Raw genomic sequence first — 20,150 nt, forward strand, 5'->3', positions numbered from 1 at the left:
GCCAGCCTGGTCTACAGAGCTAGTTCCAGGACAGGCTCCAAAGCAATACAGAGAAACCCTGTCTCTAAAAACAAAAAACAAACAAACAAAATCCAGTCACCATATTACATGTTTGAATCCAAGTTTCGTTGCCCACTTCTCATCCTCATATAGTGGAAAGGTGACTGTCTCAGTAGTCCTTTATGATGACCCCCTTCTGTGAGCTTCAGTGCCTAGAAAGTGATTTAAAGCAAACTGGTGTTTGTAAGGAATTTCCCCTTCCTTGTACAAGAGCCAAAATATTCCACTGTGCAATGTTGTCTCTGCCAAGAACATCTTTGTGATAACGGTTTTGCAAAAGCAGCTAGCAATATTGCATGAATGCCCTGGGAATGTGGCTTGCACAATTTTTGAAGACTCATGAAGATAAAAGATGAATTTCCCCCCGAAGTCATAAGCCGTGCATTTCTTTACAGTGAGACTTTTAGTAGTATGCCTACAATGGCGGAAATTGCATATTATAATATAGCTTCAGACAATTATATATTTTATCATTTACCTACATTGTATATAATATGGTTTTAATATAAATTACCTATAATATTATACAATATAATTTGGATTTAATTTACCTAAAATTTAAGTTCACTATAACATATTATGCAACACAATTTTAGTGTAATGTGACATAATACAATTTTCAAGTATAGATCCACATATGTATATGATGAAGGAGACAGAGCGATTGAATGTCTGGGGCAAATCCTGAAATAGAAATTCAAAGATGTGTTCTAAATGGCAACAGAGAGGCATCCTTTTTCCTGACTGGTAACACGTTTATTCAGAATTTTCCACTTTTTCACTTTGTATTAGGGAACTTGACTCTCATCTGCGAGGCAGACAAGAGGAAATTGATAGCAGAGTCAACTGAGGAAAAGATTTAGTGGGGATAGAAGTGTCTTGAATTTGACTGGAAGAAAACTGAATTATGAATGGGGTCAATGTATGATTTACTGCCCCGAAGGCTAAGTAGGAATATGCAGCTGTAACACCCAGATAAGTCAGACAAAACCAGGATTATTTGAGTCTGGATTTTATCCAGTGAATTCTGTCAATCATTTCCTTCACTTTGGCAAGCAGCAGACTCCTCTGGAGTCAGTCCTGGGAATCACAGGCAGGGTCAGGGAGGGAACATTAAAATAAATTCCAGTTCTGCTCATTGGCCACAAGAGAGTGCTGTTGTTCTCTGTATGTATTGCCAAGAGTCCTGCAAGGGAACCCTAGGAAGCCTGAGGTGAACACCCAGTCACATCAGAGAATACATGAAAAAACTTGGAATGGCAGGGATGTGCCCATGCATGTTTTGATGTAAAAGGCATCTCAGCTGCTAGCCACAACATCAACAGAACTCCCCCACCCCCATGCTGAGTAATGGGGTGTGTGGAGGACAGGTTCTTCATCTAGCACATTGTCTATTCCATTAAGTGCCTTCCTATGTGTAGAGCAGAATATTTTAAACCCACAGGTATTTTTGTAAGGGTTAAGGTATCAGACATTCATAGTTATCATAGAATCACAGATTTGGGAATGGATTTATTCGGTCTCAAAACAGGAAAATAGGCTGTCAAAAATTTACAAACAGAAAGAGAAAAATTCTGCTCTTGTGTTAAACTACAACAACTACTACTCTACTACGACTTCTCTCTCTCTCTCTCTCTCTCTCTCTGTCTCTCTCTCTATCACACACACACACACACACACACACACACACACACAGTGTGGCCCTTTGCATTGGACTTCTCTGCTGACTACACAATGGTTCCATGGGTTTGTGTATAAGAACAGATTTCTGGTATCTGCTGGCCCCACTGCTCATAGGATAGAAAAACAGCCTATAGGAGTTCTACAGTGGGAAAAAATGAATGCCAACTTTGCCTGACTTCCTGGCCTATAGGTCCTGTGCTCCCACAATGCTGACAGAAGTCATAGCTATTGACATGTGGGACCTCTGCAATAAGACAGAGCCGTACGTGGCTATGTGCCTGTCTCTCAGGAGAAGCCCATTTATGTTCCCCAGCTAGTGTTTCCCCTCCTGTAAGCCAAGCATCCGTACCCTGTGGCTACTTTCTGCTTCCGTATGCCTCACTTCTATTTTCTAAGAAGCTAGAGAGATGATTATTTTCAGTCCCATGAAATGGAGTACACATTACTTACATTGTGCTGGGATGTAGTAACATACACTTATATATGATGCTGGTTTCCTCAGGGCCTCTTTACCATGACAATCTGGTCCACTGGCCAGTCTTCCTTCCTGGTTCCTGCCTTTGCTATACCACAGCTTATGATACCCACTGCTCTGAGAAGTTATCCCTTGTAATCATAGTATGTCTCACGTGTGTTGTTCCCTGGACTGTGTCGCATGCTTGTTTTGTTCATGGCTCTTTATCTGAAAGCACTATGAGGGGAAAGAACCCTTAAGTGGTTTCAGGGAAAGTTAGGGCCAAGGGTGCTGCATCCCATTGAGCATGAGGTGATGACCCTTTCTGGAGAACTCAGAAAGACAGGGTTGACGTCTCCCACAGCCTCCTCTCTGAACACATCTCCATCCTCTTACATTCACAGAGTGGGGCAAATACTCCCTCTCATTCAACACAAACCTATAGTTGACCCCATCTGGTCAGAATCTTAGCTGATGACCACTGCAGATGTCTCTAGGTTCCAGCACAGTTTAATTGAACCTTCTCTGAAAAGTATAACTGGTTGGGGGTTATGCACATGTAGCCAGTTCCCAAAACTCAATTTCTCCTGTCCTGGTCCTCAATAGGCTAGATCACTCACAGCAGGTGATAAGAAGTTAGGATAACTGTGAAGGCTCTAGTTAGTTTTGTGAGTTATCTGTCCATAACACCATTTTGTTATTGTTCATTGTGGCAGGGGCTGATGCATAGCAATGAGACCCTTAACTGAGGAACTTACTCTTTCGTGTGGTAGAATCCATGTGGATGACCTCTCCTTGAGGACATCACCAAGTCTGCTGGGGCAAAGTCGATCTTTCATTTTGCTTCTTTTTCTCTTATACATTACATCCACACTTTCCATTTCCACAACCCCAAATCTCAGCTGTCACTTTGCTCCTCTTACAGCTTCTCCTAGCTTCCTGTATCCAACCCTCCTCTCTCCAGTGCATCCTCCAGTCTTTGCTAACATGTGCCTCTGCCAAGACCTTTCCTTATGCTTGATTTAAATCTGTAGGCCAGGGCCCCTGCCTGACTTTGTAGCACTTAACTCTACCACGTTCACACCATCTGACATACAATGTATTTTTACTTTGCCTAAGCTCCCCCAAGGGAGTGTCTGTCTATTTCGTACACTACTGCATCCTCAACGCTTACAAAATTGCATGACACGTAACCAACACTCAATAACTGTGTGTTGAATGAATCCATAAACCATTTAACAGAGCATTTTCCCAAGCCTGGGCAGTAAAGGAATACTTGTTAATTTGAACCACCATAGTTTTTCAGGAAATGGAAGTCAAAAGTCACTTATAGAAGGAAACATAGGAGCCTTCAGTAGCTTAACAGCTGCTAAAAGTGTATAGAGTTTGTACGAATGAGGTCTTCTTGGGTTGTGAAATAAGCCCAAAATTTTTTGATATTAAGTCCTTCAGAAATTGAATCATTGAAGATTCTGGAAGCTGAGCTTAGGATGGTCAATTGAAGATTTCAAAACCATCTGCCCTATAGCATTGCCTTCTATGGAGCCATGCATCTAAACTGAGGACATGTCTATAGCTGCAAAAGCATGCTAAGGGGTCTTTGGTAAGAATAACAGCAAAAGCACTATGCCACAAGAGGATGGCAACTCACAAAGCCCAGCTTGTAAATCATATTGCTTAGTGGAATGGTGCTTTGTAATGTTAATTATTCTTAATATTTCCTTTTCATTTTATGGATGGGGATAGCAGGTAGGAATTGTCCATTTTACTACATGTTTGACATTGAAGAATGTTTGCACATTGCCATGTGTTCTTATCTTCTGTCTTTGTGCTTTGAAACCTGGGACCTTTGCTGACTCTTGGGGACTGTTCACCCCACATCAGCATATGACTCCCCATTGAAGAAGAGCAAATCCAATGGAAATGAGCCAATACAAATCCTCCTGTGTGTGGGCTGTCAGATTCAGCTCCTGTTCTCCTGCTGTAACCACTCCTCAACTGGTTACCAAGCAAGGAAAAATACAGAGTTGGTGAAAAGACCTGAACTAGCCAACCTAAGCCTGCTTGCCTTGCCTCACCATATGCTGCCCATCCCATGAGCACTATAGCAGAGGCCCTTACCTGTGCTACTTTGTACTCCCTTCTTCTCCTGGTCCACAGGAGCTTCTCCCTGAGGGTTCCCATGTGTGATGCATCCCCTCCTTTTGCTCTCTGTGGGAATTAGATTATCCTTTGAACAGGAGTTATGTATTTGTTGATCTCTTCTTATCATGCCTAAATAATGACAAAACATGTTTTAAGATTGCATTGAGGGAAAGAAGTTAACTTTGGGTTTTTAGAGTCTTCTGTACTGTAGTCAGGCATATGAATGACGAGAAATGGGACAAAGTTGATTAGGATGAGTGAGTCTTTTATGTTTTCAAGATGAAGACAGTATATGGTAACAAAGTGTGGGAGGGTCCCAGAAGCTGTTCTTTTACTGCTGTACCTGTTATCTGGTGTAACAGAGCCGTGAATTAGCTTTGGGCAACCATGACTATAGGCAAAACTTTATTCTTCACTTGAATTCCAGGTTGCCAATCTCAAAACATTTCTCTAATAAAAATCAACAGGTTTTGATGGAGACAATGTCACTAAAGATACAACTAATGAGATTAAGACAACACAACTAACAAGCCAATGGTGTAAATAACAGCAATATCTATCATTACTCCATTAGTACAATAAAAATAAAATATAAATATAAAATAAATAAAATATAATAAAATAAAAATATAAAACTACAAAATATCCCTAAAAGCATAAAGGCGTGTAATATGAAAACTGCAGCCTCTAGCCCATCACCCTGTTCCTCAGGCGAAACACCCATTACAGTTTTAGGTAATGCCTTGAAATAGAAAGATACACACACACACACACACACACACACACACACACATACATATACATGTACATATATACACACATACATGTATATACATATATGCACAAATATACACACATATACAGACACACACAAATGCTGTTAAGTAAATGAATGTCTATGAGAAAAAGGAATTCTAGTGTCCATCTAGTAGAGCTACACCAAATTAAGGATTGAGAAAAATAAAAATAACGGTTTTAAGGGAGGACAGAACAAGATGGTACCAAGATGGCAAATCATGCCATTCCCTCCTTGTCTGTGACTTCATTAGCCTAAGGCAATGAAGGTGAATCTCAGGAATGGTAAAAGTGATCTAGTGATTAAGACTCTGAATGATCTTCCAGAGGACCTGAATCCAATTCCCATCTTCCACATGGCAGCTAACTGCCTGTAATTCCAGTTCATGGGGAACTGATGCCCTCCCCTGTCCTCCTTGTTTAGTATATACATGTGACATACAAGCACACATGTAGGTAAAACAATACACACAAAAATAAAAAAATCTTTAAAGATTTTACATGTTTTATAGATATAAACATTTTTTTTTTTGCATATAGAGTATTTTTTATTTAATTTTATATAACAAAGTCCAATTAAATGAAAACAAACATTTATACACAATATTTGGGAATTTGGGCGTCGTTCTTTCCAAACTACTTCCTGCTGGTAAGGGGCGCTGTCTTGGGGGATTCGAAGAAGATTCAGATATCCTAGCTGTAGTCTGTAGGGCTGTTTTGTCCAGCTGTTTGGAATGTAGGATCAGCTTGTACTCTGTTTCAGGCGGTCTGGTGTGATCAAACCACATTAGTCTGGAAGGAATCCACATCTTTTCATTTTCTGTAGAAACAAAAATAGAAATACTTTTCCCCAGTAACTTGTTCTTCAACTTAAATTTTGGAGTCAAAGCGTTTTTTTTTTTTTTTTTTTTTTTTATTATTATTATTTTACATGTCGATCCCAGTTCCCTCTCCCTCCCTCCCTCCCTCCCCCCAAGCCCTCCCTCCCTCCTTCCCTCCCTTTTACCCTCTCTACCCCTCTCCCATGCACTCTAAACACCCTCCCCTCCCAACCCCCCACCACAATACAATATGTAGGGGAATGCCATCCAGTTGGGGTCATGTAGATCTGACAGGTCCTGTGAAGTAGGGACTAGGGCTTCTCTCCTATCTCTAGAATAAGGCAGTTATCCCTCCATGGGGGATATGTTTGCAAAGTCCTTTTGTGCACCAGGGATACATCCTGGCTCCACTGTCTGAGGTCTCTTAGACTGCTCAGACCTTCTGGCTGAGACCCATATTCAGGGGAGTCCGAGTCAGACCCCTGTTGGCTTCCCAGCTATCAGTCTAGTGGCCCTTAGCTCCTCCTTGTTCAGGTAAGCTGTCTCTATGTACTTCTACCGCATGGTCTTGTCCTCTCCATCTGCTTCTGGGTTCTAGTTTGACTCAGTGTTTATGTATGGGTGTTTGCTCCTGTTTTCAACAGGCATTAGTTGAGGACTCCATGGAGAAGTTAGTTGTTGATCTCACTCTCCGGGAAGGGCATTTATGATAGCCTTTCCACGGAAGCTGAGATTGTTAGTTGGGAGCAGTCTTGTAGTTCCTTCGACCTTTCTTTGTGTTCAACTTTATCTTCAAACCAATATTGGCTCCCTCTTTTATGTTCTCTCTCTCTGTCTCTGTCTCTCTCTCTCTTTCCTATTTTCCATTCCTAACCAGGCTCAATCCTCCTAGTCGCACATGCCTTCCTCTCCTCCCTCTCATTTTCTCCTACTTCTCTCTCCATTAGCTGTCCCCCCACACTATACCTGAGGTCTGGGGGACTTGTCCCTTCCCAGTTCTGTGAGGGACTTTATATGAATCTCTTAGAATACAACTTGTATCCTAGTTCCTCTGGTGATGTGATTTATAGGCTGGTGATCATTTGATCTAGGTCTAAAATCCATATATGAGTGAGTACATACTGTGTTCCTCTTTTTGTGACTGGGTTACCTCATTCAGGATGGTTTCTTCAAGTGCCATCCACTTGCCTGCGAATTTCAAGATACCATTATTTTTTTCTGCAGAGTAGTATTCCATTGTGTAGATGTGCCACATCTTCATTAACCATTCTTCAATTGAAGGGCATCTAGGTTGCTTCCAGGTTCTTGCTATTACAAATAGTGCTGCTATGAACATAGTGGAACAGATGTCTTTGTTGCATTGATGTGAATCCTTTGGGTATATGCCTAAGAGGGGGATTGCCGGGTCCTGTGGTAAACTAATTCCCATTTTCCTGAGGAACCGCCATACTGATCTCCAAAGTGGCTGTATGAGTTTGCACTCCCACCAGCAGTGGAGGAGTGTTCCACTTTCTCCACATCCTCTCCAACATAAGTCATCACTGGTGTTTCTAATTTTAGCCATTCTGGCAGGGGGTAAGATGGTATCTCAAAGTTGTTTTGATTTGCATTTCCCTGATAGCTAAGGATGTGGAGCATTTTCTTAAGTGTCTTTCAGCCTTTTTGATTTCCTCCATTGAGAATTCTTTCTTCAGTTCTGTACCCCATTTTTTAATAGGGTTATTTGGTGTTTTGTTGACTAGTTTCTTGAGTTCTTTGTATATTTTGGAGATCAGCCCTTTGTCGGATATAGGATTAGTGAAAATCTTTTCCCAGTCAGTGGGCTGCCGTTTGGTCTTGTCAACTGTGTCCTTTGCCTTACAGAAGCTTCTAAGTTTGAAGAGGTCCCATTTATTAATTGTTTCTTTCAGTGTCTGTGCCCCTGGAGTTATGTTCAAGAAGCGGTCTCCTATACCAATTTGTTCAAGGGTACCTCCTACTTTCTCTTCTAAGAGGTTCAATGTGGCTGGATTGATGTTGAGGTCTTTGATCCATTTGGACTTGAGTTTTGTGCATGGCGACAGACATGGGTCTATCTGCAGTCTTCTACACACCCTCATCCAATTGTGCCAGCACCATTTGTTGAAGATGCTGTCTTTGCCCCATTGTATCATTTTAGCTGTTTTGTCGAAAATCAGGTGTTCATAGGTGCATGGATTAATATCAGGATTTTCAATTCGATTCCATTGGTCTACCTGTCTATTTTTATGCCAATACCAGGCTGTTTTCAGAACTATAGCTCTGTAGTAGAGCTTAAAGTCAGGAATGGTGATGCCTCCTGATGTTCTTTTATTGTATAGGGTTGTTTTGGCTATCCTGGGTCTTTTGTTTTTCCATATAAAGTTAATTATTATCCTTTCAAGGTCGGTGAAGAATTGTGGTGGGATTTTAATGGGGATTGCATTGAATCTGTAGATTGCTTTTGGTAAGATTGCCATTTTTACTATGTTTATCCTACCTATCCAAGAGCATGGGAGGTCTTTCCATTTTCTGGTATCTTCTTTAATTTCTTTCTTTAGAGTCACAAAGTTCTTATTATATAGATCTTTTACTTGTTTGGTAAGCGTTACACCAAGATACTTTATGTTGCTTGTGGCTATTGTAAAGGGTGATGTTTCTGTGATTTCTTTCTCTGCCTCTTTGTCGTCTGAAAAAAATAGGGCTACTGATTTTTTTGAGTTTATCTTGTATCCTGCTAGTTTGCTGAAGGTGTTTATCAGCTGTAGGAGTTCCCTGGTAGAGTTTATTGGGTCGCTTATGTAAACTATCATATCATCTGCAAATAGAGACAGTTTGACTTCTTCCTTTCCAATTTGGATGCCCTTGATCTCCTTTTGTTGTCTTATAGCATTAGCTAGAACTTCTAGTACGATATTGAAGAGATATGGAGAGAGAGGACAGCCTTGTCTTGTTCCTGATTTTAGAGGAATTGGCTTAAGTTTCTCTCCATTCAGTTTGATGTTGGCAGTTGGTTTGCTGTATATTGCTCTTATTATGTTTAGGTATGTTCCTGTTATCCCTGACCTCTCTAATACCTTTATCATGAAAGGGTGTTGAATTTTATCGAAGGCTTTTTCTGCATCTAGGGAGATAATCATATGGTTTTTCTTTTTCAGTTTGTTTATATGGTGGATCACGTTGATAGATTTTCGTATGTTAAACCATCCCTGCAATCCAGGTATGAAGCCTACTTGATCATGGTGGATGATTTCTCTGATGTATTTTTGAATTCGGTTTGCCATTATTTTATTGAGTATTTTTGCATCGATGTTCATCAGGGATATTGGTCTGTAGTTTTCTTTCTTAGTTGTGTCTTTGTGAGGTTTGGGTACCAAAGTTATTGTGGCCTCATAAAAAGAGATTGGCAATAAACCTTCTGTTTCTATCTTGTGGAACAGTTTGAGGAGTAGTGGTATTAGTTCTTCCTTGAATGTCTGGTAGAATTCTGCACTGAATCCATCTGGCCCTGGACTTTTTTTTCGTTGGAAGGCTTTCGATGACTGCTTCTATTTCATTTCGGGTTATAGGTCTATTTAAGTTGTTTGTCTGTTCTTGATTTAATTTTGGTAAGTGATAGTTATCCAGAAACTTGTCCATTTCCTTTGAATTTTCAATTTTTGTGGAATACAGATTTTCGAAGTATGACCTGAAAATTGTCTGGATTTCCTCTGTGTCTGTTGTTATGTTCCCCATTTCGTTTCTGATTTTGTTAATTTGCATGTTCTGTCTCTGCTTTTTCGTTAATTTGGATAAAGGTTTATCAATCTTGTTGATTTTCTCAAAAAACCAACTCTTTGTTGCATTGATTTTTTGTATTGTTTTCCTGGTTTCTATTTTGTTGATTTCAGCCCTCAAGTTGATTATTTCCTGGCGTCTGCTCCTGCGGGGTGAATTCGCTTCTCTCTGTTCTAAGGTTTTCAGTTGCGCTGTTAATTCATTTATGTGACTATCCTCTGTTTTCTTCATATGGGCACTTAGTGCAATGAACTTCCCTCGTAGCACTGCTTTCAAGGTGTCCCATAAGTTCGGGTATGTTGTATCCTCATTCTCGTTGAATATTAGAAAGTCTTTAATTTCTTTCTTTATTTCTTCTTTGACCCAGGAGTGGTGCAATTGCACATTGTTAAGTTTCCATGAGTTTGCAGGTTTTCTGCTATTTGTATTGTTGTTGAATTCCAATTTTAAAGCATGGTGGTCCGATAAGATACAGGGGACTATTTCTATTCTCTTGTATCTGTTGAGGTTTGTTATGTCTCCTAGTATGTGGTCGATTTTAGAGAAGGTTCCATGTGGAGCAGAGAAGAAGGTATATTCTTTTGTCTTTGGATGGAATGTTCTATAGATGTCTGTTAGCCCCAGTTGAGACATAACTTCTGTTAATTCTTTTGTTTCTTTGTTGAGTTTCTGATTTGTGGTCCTGTCTAATGTTGAGAGTGGTGTATTGAAGTCTCCCACTATAAGTGTGTGAGGTTTTATATGAGCTTTGAGTTTTAGTAGTGTTTCTTTTACGAATGTGGGTGGCTTTGTATTAGGGGCATAGATGTTCAGAATTGAGACTTTGTGTTGATGGATTTCTCCTGAGATGAATATGAAATGACCATCTTCATCTCTTTTGACTAGTTTTGGTTTGAAGTCTAGTTTGTTAGATATTAGGATAGCTACGCCTGCTTGCTTCTTATTTCCATTTGATTGGAAAATCTTTTCCCAACCCTTTACCCTGAGGTAATGTCTATCTTTGGAGCTAAGATGTGTTTCTTGTATGCAGCAGAAGGATGGATTCTGTCTTCGTATCCATTCTGTTAATCTGTGTCTTTTTATAGGTGAGTTAAGACCATTAATGTTGAGGGTGAGTAAGGACCATTGATTGTTGGTGGTTGTTTGATTTAGGTTTGTTGTTGGCAGTGGTATTGTGAATATATTTGTTCTGCTTCACCCTAGGTTTCTGGTGTAGTTGGATTATCTGTTGCCTACATTTTTGTGGGCGTAGTTACCTTCCTTGGGTTCGAATTTTCCTTCCAATACTTTCTGTAGGGCTGGATTTGTAGATACATATTGGGAAAATCTGGTTTTGTCATTGAATATCTTGTTCTCTCCATCTATATTGACTGAGAGTTTTGCTGGATATAGTAGTCTAGGCTGGCATCCGTGTTCTCTTAATACTTTTAGAACATCTATCCAGGACCTTCTGGCCCTGGGGGGGTCCATAGAGAGAAGGGGGGTAAAATTTAGAAGTGCCCCCTTATATAATCCCCCTCCCTTTTTCCTCCCCCCCCTCTTAATATTTTTTTTTTTTTTTTTTTGTTTGTTTTTTTTTTATTATTTTTTGTGTTTTTTTTTTTTTTTTGGCCCTTTCTGTTTTGGGTTTGTTTTTTTTTCTTTCTTTTTTTTGTCCTTCTTTTTTTTTTAAATTTTTATTTTTTTTTTTTTTTTATTTTTTTTTTATTTTTTTTCACCTCTTTCTCCCCCCCTCCCCTTTTTTTTTTTTTTTTTTTTTTTGTTTTTTTTTTTTTTTTCTTTTTGTGCCCATTTCCTGGATATTGTGTGTTAAGGATTTGTTGGATTTATGGTTTTCTTTGGTCGATGAATCTATTTCTTCTAGTTTATCTTCTGCGCCTGAGATTCTCTCTTCCATCTCTTGAATTCTATTGGTTATGCTTGTGTCCGTGGTTTCCGATTTTTGCCCAGCTTTTCAATTTCCAGCTTTCCTTCCATTTGTGTTGCCTTTATTTTCTCAATTTCGGTTTTCAAATCTTGAACCGTTTCCTTCACCTGGTTAATTGTTTTTTCTTGGCTTTCTGTACTTTCCTTAAGGAATTTGTTCATTTCTTCCACTTTTTTGTTTGTTTTTTCCTCTATTTCTTTAAGGGATTTTCTCATATCTTCTTTGAGGGCCTCTATCATTTTTATGATGGTGATTTTTAAGTCATACCCTTCTGCTTCCTCTGCTTTGTTGTTGTGTTCCATTCTAGTTGGTGTAGATTCCCTAGATTCTGGTGGTGTCATGTTTGTCTTTCTGTTGTTAGGTGTTCTCTTGTATTGCCTTCTTCCCATAGCTTCTTCCTGTAGGTGTTGGTGGTGTCTCTTCCCTCTCTCTATGGTCCTTCCCAGATGGGCTTATGTGGATCAAAGATTCAATGTCTGTATCTCTGTGTGGTCCAAGCTCTCTAGGAGGCTTCTCTCTGGCCAATAGCCGGGAGAAGAGGACGAGGGCTGGACTGGAACTTGAGAAGTTTTTGCAGGGTAGTGGGATCTCACTGGAAACTGGCGCTCTCCAGCTGAGACCTCGTTCTTTGGCAGGGCCCGGATTTGGTGGTCAAGGATCTTGCCTGCAGGAACTCCAAGTGGACCCGCAGAGATAGGCGGATCTCTGGGAGGGGCCTGGGACTCCAGCAGAGGACTGGAGGCGGGGTCAGGGACCAAGCCGGTGGAAATTACAGGTGGTCCCACGTGGATAGTCAGGTCTCCTTTGTTCGGAGTTGCTCCGAGAGGTCTCCGAAGTAGGGTGGACTGTTGGCTCCACCCTCTGTCCCAGTGCTCAACCAGAGCGGCAGGACCGTAGGTGGGGTAGGGCACAGGGTGGGGGGGTAGGCTGGAGGTTGGGATGGGTGGGGGTGTATCAGAGCTCCAAGGGTGCTCTCAAAGGGGACCGGAGACAGGAGCAGCAGGACTAGATATAAACATTTACAAATACAAAAACTTCATCGATGTTTGTTGATCTCTTGTATTTCTAATTAAGGAGGCATAAAATCGCACATCTGCTGATGGCCAGGTATCATGGAACATTTCATAAAATAATAGGCAGTGCTGGAAGGGTTTCTAATACCATTTGGTCTGTTCCTTATAACTTTTCAAAAATTACTTTTAAATAGAGGTCAGAATATGCCATCAAACCGTCTGGAGCTGGAGAGTTTTAGATAGTTACTGGGAAATGACACAGGCCCTCTGCAAGAGGAGCAAGTGCTTGTAACTGCTTAGCCACCTCTCAAGCCCTGTGTTCTTTCTGTAAATAGATATCAGTGAAGAAGTTTCTAATCAGTACTAACTAGATTTCTCTATGTGCTGTGACCAAAGTGGGTAACATCTTCAGCAATGAATTAAGCTAAAACACATAAACTGAGTAAGGTAACCCAGATCCAGAAGGACCAACATGGCATGCTGTCATTTGTATGTGGATCTTAGTGCCAAGTATTCCGCATTAGGTGCTTAACTTGTAGTACATGTAGAATCCATGAAACTGAAAAGAGACCATTGGTGGAGAAGGCAAAGAAAGAGCTCAAGGGAGGGGGCTTACCAGAACACAGATGATATGATAAGGGGGGAGGCAGAATAATGGGGAGGGAGGTATACGTGGAGATAAGGGTGGAATGCTGGGGCAACAGAGGGTGTGAGGGAAGAGATATAAAGAACATTTGGTTTGCATTTCCCTGATGACTTAGGATGTTGAGCAATTCCTTAAATGCCTTTTGACCGTGTGAGATTCTTCTGTTGAGACTTCTCTGTTTAGATCAGTACCCCATTTTTAATTGAATTATTTAGTAGTTTGACTTCTAGTTTCTTGAGTTCTTTGCATATTTTGGAGATCAACCCCCTGTCACATGTGGGGTTGGTAAAGATCTTTTCCCATTCTGTGGGCTGCATTTTGTCTTATTGACTGTATCCCGTGCCTTACAGAAGCCTTTCAGTTTCAGGAGGTCCCGTTTATTAATTGTTGCTTTCAGTATCTGTGCTTCTGGTGTTATAGTCAGGAAATAGTCTCCTGTGCCAATGCGTTCAAGGCTATCTCCAACTTTCTCTTCTGTTAGGTTCAGTGTAACTGGATTTATGTTGAGGTCTTTGACCTACTTGGACTTGAGTTTTGTGCATGGCGATGGATAAGGATCCATTTGCATCCTTCTACACATCAGTATACAGTTATGCCAGCACCATTTATTGAAGATTATTTCTTTTGGCTACTTTTGGCTACTTTGTTAAAAGTCAGGTGTTCATAGGTGTGTAGATTTATGTCAGGGTCTTTGATTCAATTCCATTGATCCAATCCATTTGTACACCAAAACCAAGCTGTTTTTATTACTATGATTCTGTAGTAGAGCTTGAACTCAGGGATGGTGAAACTTCTGGAAAGTCCTTTATTGTACAGAACTGTTTTAACTATCCTGGGTTTTTTGTTTTTCCATATAGAGTTGAGTATTGTTTTTTCAAGGTCTGTGAAGAATTGTTTTGGGATTTTGATGGGTATTGCATTGAATCTATAGATTAGTTTTGGTAAGATGGCCATTTTTACTATGTTAATCCTACTTATCGAAGAGCAAGTGAGCCTGCATGGGACCAACCTAGACACTCTGCAGTTGTGTAGCTTGACCTATTTGTGGGACCTCTAGCAGTGGGACCAGGATCTGTCCCAGATGCATGAGCTGGCTTTTCTGAACCTATTCCCTTTGAGGAGAATGCCTTGGTCAACCCTGATGCAGGATGAGGAGTTTGATCCTGCCTTAAGCCAGGCTTTGTTGACTCCCCATGGGAGGTCTTACCCTTTTTGAGAAGTGGATGAGGGAGGGGTATAAAGGAGGTGGATCTAGGGAATGGAATAGAAGGAGAGCAAAGAGGGTAAAGTGTGGTTTATATGTAAAATAAATTTTAAAATTTAATAATAATAAAAAATATGTGGAAAAGCCATATGGAACCCTATTGTTTTGTGAGCTTCCTCCCAGAAGCCAAAGGTTGACAAATAAAAATCCCAGTGACATATGTACATATGTGGGATACTTCTTGAGTTGTTGGCCTGGGGTGACTCCTGAAAAAATACAGATTATTGCCACTGGTCTTTGGGCCTGCAAGAATTTTACAATGACACTCTGTTTCTGAAGTCTACAGTATATATGGAAAGAAGATATTCATAGCTAATTGGATGGAAACTGAGGAAGATATATATATATATATATATATAATATATATATATATATTACTGTGGAAGGTGTATATACTATATATATATATACTATATGTATAGTATATATATATACTATATATATATTACTGTTGAAAGTGTATATGTTATATATATTACTGTGGAAGGTGTGTATATATGTTATACATACTTCTGTGGAAGGTGCATATATAGTATATATTACTGTGGAAAGAGTATATTATATAGATACTTTTGCTTGCTGGGGGAGGTAGTAAATCTGTGGTCTCAGAATTATGAAAAACTGGGTAGGAGGAAATTTGTAAGTCAGCAATCAGATTTGGAATCTGAAAACATAACAGATTTCTCTGTAAGTATGAGGATATTCTTTATCAAGAAAGTATGTAGTTCATGACAGGTTGATTTAAAGAAGTAAAATTTTAAAAGGAAAGACCTTGGCTAGTTCATAAATATAGCCCTGAATTCAGTTTTCAACAACTTTGAAAGTAGTCAGTACTAGCAACAAACTATAATTTATTAGAGAGAGAGAGGATACACTCTTCCTATGCATTCACTTTTTCTCAGCTGTTGCATATCATGGCTGAAGCAGAACCTGAAATACAGAGAAACACTGTAGTATTAGCAAAATGTGCCTGGTCTCTAGGTATCTCTACAGCACCATCCCATTGTTTTCCCTCTGTATACTGCCTGCTGCCACACATATTCCTCGTGACTTTGAAGAGTGTGGTAGCTCACACCTTTGCCCAGTAGCTTTCAAAAGAACTTGACAAGATTCTTATGTCCAATTGCCCACGTAGACTTAAGGGTCAATGACACACTGTTACTGTGTCCTGCATTACCTTATCTCTTAAGTAGTAACACAACCTGGAGGAAGACATTTACACAGACACATTAGCCTTTTCTGAAGGAGTGTGCAAGTCCTGGGAGCCAAGCCCTCACCTCTTGCCCCTCTACCTAACTTACTTTCACTCCCTTCCTCGGGATAGGTGTGTGGAACTGAGATGGAGACAGACCAGTTGCTGGACCCTGTTGCACTCAGGCTCACACTTCCTCTCCCATGACTTAAAGCAATGCCAATAATTAACTCAGGTTACCCAGATGCTTCATTTCCTCTAGGGGCTCCCTCAAATAAACAGACCTCTGGGAAGTTCAGCAGGACTAGGCCATTACATCACCATTGACTCTCAGCTGAGGCTCCAGAAGAATCTTGTGAATATGTGTGTTACTATCGCACATGTGCACACATTTTGGTAACTCTTGGGTAATTAATTCACAGCATATTAGAACCACAGACCTGAGTAGTTTCGAGCCATAGCGCCTTGCTGAATCTAGTTATTAAGAATCTCACTTTAATATGAAAAAAAATCCCCTTGACAACCCTCCTTTCGTTGATTCTCACCTGTGAAACTCCCAGAGTTACACACAGCCGGTGCATGAGGAAAATCAGCATCTCTCTTCCCTTGTGCTTAGATCCACCTTTAGCTTTGTGTACAGCTCCCATGTTATACTCACTATATATGTGCTGCTTTAGCTTAATCATACTGATTAATCAATGATTGTGGGTACAAACAGGTAGTGGAGGACTCATTAAAGACTGTCAGTAGTAGGGAGAATGGCATAGAAAGTAAAATGTAGAGAATGCTGTCAAAACTGAAAAATGGTATAATAATCAGGACAGTTAAATAGCTTGTGGTGTACGTTCTCAAGGAATAGAAATTATTAGAGGTGCATTTAATGTTGAGAGAGTGGAATGATGATCTCAGAGACACACCAAAAATTCTATTCCCTGGCTGACTTTGTACTAAAAGTAGTTTTAAGATGTAACTTACCTGCCAGAGATGACTCCATGGATAAATGCACTTGCCACCACGCCTAGCAACCTGAGTTCCATCCCTAAGACTCACATGGTGGAAGGAGATAACTGACTCCTGAAAGTTGTCCTGTGATATGTACATTCCACATCTCCCAACACAATTGTATACACACACACTAAATAAAAGCAATTAAAAATCAACAAAAGGAATACATTTTGTAGAGAATGAGAATCTTTAAAAATTATGTCATTAAAACATTTTTCCATACCCTAAAATGACACAAAATATGGAGCATGAATTTAAAAATAAGCAGAATTTAGATATGGTCAACCTTGTGGAATCAATCAGAGCAGAGAGAAGTATCTTCCCTAAGCTCGATGGAAGATTATGCTCCATATGGAGAAATTCAGTATTTAAATAAAAACCTCACAGTATTAACTTGGTTGCCATTTATAAGGTATATTGAAATAAATTATGTAATAATTTAAATATAGTTCTCATTCCAAAGTATAGCTTTGACCATTCTCACAAATGTTACCATTGGTTTCATGAAGCAGTGAATCAAAGGCATTCTCCCTACTGTTGATAACACTTTGCCTCACTCAGATCTAGGTAGCCTCCTCAGAGGTATCAGCTACAATTCTAGTAGACTTAGTACCTTAGTACAAAATCCTGGAAACCTTACTTCTCCATTGATTTTCTTCCCAAGTTTATTTTACCCTAATTATGTTTCCATTATGCATTAAAATAATAAAAAAGGAAACAAACTACATACTTGGGGACATACCTCCCTTATCTCTGGTAGGACAGGTTTCTCATGTCCCGGTGATGTCTGAAACCAGGTGTATTGCTGGATGCTCTACAGACTGTGGCTTTCCTCTTTGTTCGTACTTCAGTTCTCAACATCCTCCGCGTAGACCTTTTCACCTCTATGATTTTTAAAGTCAAGAACGTTTACCACTTCCTACAAGGAGCTATGCAGGCTTTGGGGATGACTATTAGTAAAAATCTAAGGGTTATTTGTATGCACACAGTGCTGCACTTAATAGCTGAGAAGACTACTAGGTGACTAGTGGGAAGGTCATATATACAACACAGAAAAGGGGTAGTGACTCATGTTCTAGGCAGGATAGAGAAGGATGGCATGAGGTTTCATTACATTACTCAGAATGGCATGGATTGAAAAGTTGCACATTGCTTATTTCTAAAACTTTTCATTTAATGGTTTCAGACTACATTGTACCACAGGTAACAAAGACAGGAAATTAACCCACAGTGAAAGAGAGACCGTTATATTTATATACCTTAAAATGCTAACAGCACTCAGAGGTGACTTGCATAGATTATTGCACTAACACTCAAGGTAAATTGCCTAAGACTGTGATGTTTCTATTTTCACAAGTCTCAACTGATGTAGTACACTGCATCTCATACACACGAACAAACGTTATGCACCAGCTAAAAAGGTAAGTTTTTAAAGAATGGGGGGTGGGGAACCAGTGTAGCGGCATGCCAACTGTCATCTGTCATTCTTAGTCACACAATAGCAGATATTTTTCTAGAAGTTGGGAGAATAATCGAAGATGAAGACAAAATCAAATCTGAAAAATATTCTTATGAGAGAGAATTTTTATTTAAAAAATTTATTTTTCATTTTACATACCAATCCCAGTTCCCCCTCCTACTCCCTCTCCTGCCCTTCTTCTCCCCTTCCTACTTCCCACCCTCATCCATTCCTCAGAGGGGGTATGGCCTTCCTTGGAGAGTTCACAAAGTCAGGGAACCCTGGAGCTTATCAAAGTGCTAAGGTGACAGATAACTATCACTTTTCCTCTTCAGATGGGGTCTTGCTGTATTTCCATAGATGGTCTTGATTCCTGGACCCAAGCCATACTTTGCTTCTGCCTCTCAAGTGCTGGGATTACACATGTGCTCTCTGGCTCTGCTCCCATTTGCTGTGTCCAAACTAACTCTAATAGAAACCTATAGAGAACATAAATTTCATGAAGAGTTACTATCTTCTATTTAATAATGTGCCATGAACTTGTGCTGTTCAAATCAGAGCTGTCAGTTATGGTTGATTAAACAAACAGACTCCACCTAGAAATGACCTAGTATCAATGACAAATCAACTAGAAGTCCAATCTAAATGAAGAAAGAGATAGGAGCTCCTGGTTAGTCAATTGGCTCTCATCAGAAGCCCAAACTTTCTCCATCACATGCATCAGTTACACCGGTGAGAGGAGGACAACACAACACTGTTTGTCAGTTACTGAATGCCAAGCACATGTCCTCTTGTTTCAGTACCAACCCCACTATACAAATGCAGAATTTCAGACTGTGGTAGGTAAAGACCTTTGCCTAAGGTCATAGCGATACGTAAAGTCTGAAATATGAACCCAGACCCAGCTGGATTTTTACTGAGTGTACACACCTTGTCACACCAACGTATTAAAGCATCACTTTTTATGATTTGAATCTAAAGCAGAACCTTAGTTTTTATATGCAGATATACATTACAATCAACATTTACCATGTGTATTATGCTTCCTTTCCCTTTGTCTTTGTATTCCTTACACTCATTTGTCTTTTTGTGTGGATGTTTGGGCATCTGGCTTTCACAGGTGAATTCTTGAAATAAATTAATTCTTTACATTTAGCAATTCTGATCTGATTCTACAGGAGATGATACACAGGAAATCCTTTTATAATTAGGTCACTCTTACTTTGGGGATTTCCAGGTTTCTCACCTTTTAATTAAGTCAGTGTCTGGTGCTGCTTTTTAAATTTATTTCTACCTATAGGCATGGTGAACAATTTTCTGACAATACTCAAGTAGAATACAATGCAAGTTTTATGTATTTTACATAGATTGTGCCATATATAATTGACCACTTTCTAAGAAAATTGGTTTTCCTAGATTATTCTTATATATCTAAATTCAGAGAAAATGTAGTTTACAGCCCACCAAATCTAACATTTTTATGCTTGATAAATTCTTTTGTCTGACTAGTCTACTTACAACTACACCACCTATAACTGATCCGAAGGCTAGCCAGACTCAGTCCCAAGGAGATCATTTTTTAATTTGTAACCTCACAGCCTCCCTGATGAGCATGGATCCCATGCTTTCCTTTCCCCTCAAGCCATTTCCATGTTGCAAACTCCAATTATGGCTCATGTCCAAAGTTTCAAAGGAATGAGGTCATTAAATATCATTTGCCAGATCTCCCCAACAAAGGACAATAACCAAGGACCTCATGGAAAATCTCGTACAAAGCTACAGTAGAATTTGGGCTAATGAGGCAGAAGTGTTGGTTACCTCGATGCTATCTCTCAAAGGCAGCATAGTTCCTGCCACTACCCTGGCCAGCCCATTCCTCTTCAAGCTCTCCTGCATAGACTCAGAGATTCCA

Source organism: Phodopus roborovskii, unplaced genomic scaffold (genome assembly GCF_943737965.1).
Source record: "Phodopus roborovskii unplaced genomic scaffold, PHOROB, whole genome shotgun sequence".
Classification (NCBI taxonomy): Eukaryota; Metazoa; Chordata; class Mammalia; order Rodentia; family Cricetidae; genus Phodopus; species Phodopus roborovskii.